At 69.7% G+C, this 800-nt stretch overlaps 1 pseudogene; it reads left to right on the forward strand.

Annotated features, from left to right (window-relative positions):
- The first annotated feature begins 453 nt into the window (after nt 1–453).
- LOC117800720 lies at nt 454–571 on the forward strand (annotated as a pseudogene).
- The last annotated feature ends 229 nt before the right edge of the window (nt 572–800 follow it).

Below are 800 nucleotides of genomic sequence, written 5' to 3' on the forward strand. Positions count from 1 at the left end.
GGTGGGGAGGGGAAGGGTGGTAGAGGTAGGGCCACGGGCTTGGGCTGGTGATGATGGTCTGTGGTGGCGCCAGGGGCTCCGGGAGGGCTTTGAGCCCGGCGGCCAGGAGAGGAGGAAAGGCCCGTGGGGGGACGGGGCGGTTGGGGGGGTGCTCTGAAAACACCGCGGTCCTCGGCACCCGGCGCCACAACCCACCCCGTTGCCATCCCGGGAGCCAAGGGGCGGCGCGGCTGGAGAGTCCCTGGATGGTAGAGCGCGCGGACTTCCGCGACTCCGGGGTGCCAGAGGCGTCTTGTCCCCTGGGCGTGCTGGCAGGCAGGCAGGCAGGCAGGCAGCAGGCACAGGCCAGGCGGAGGAGGGCTGACGATGGATCGGCAGGGGCTGGGGCTGGGGCTGGGAGGGGCCGAGCAGGCTCTTGGGGCAGCGAGCGGCAGCCACAGGCGTCTACGGCCATACCNCGGCCATACCACCCTGAACGCGCCCGATCTCGTCTGATCTCGGAAGCTAAGCAGGGTCGGGCCTGGTTAGTACTTGGATGAGAGACCGCCTGGGATACCGGGTGCTGTAGGCTTTTCTCCTTTCCTTTTTCTTTCCTTCCCCTGTGGCCTCCCGTTCTCTCCCTCTGCCGCCAGCGGCCCGCCCCCCCAACCTTGCCCAACCTGGCTCCATTCAAGCCCCACGTGCCCCCACCCCACCACAGGCCATGCGTGGCGGCCCGACCCGCTCGCTACACGCCACACGCCACACGCCACACGCCACACGCGCACCGCAACGCGGAACCCTGGCCCTCTGCGGGTGCC

Source organism: Ailuropoda melanoleuca, unplaced genomic scaffold (assembly GCF_002007445.2).
Source record: "Ailuropoda melanoleuca isolate Jingjing unplaced genomic scaffold, ASM200744v2 unplaced-scaffold75602, whole genome shotgun sequence".
Taxonomy (NCBI): domain Eukaryota; kingdom Metazoa; phylum Chordata; class Mammalia; order Carnivora; family Ursidae; genus Ailuropoda; species Ailuropoda melanoleuca.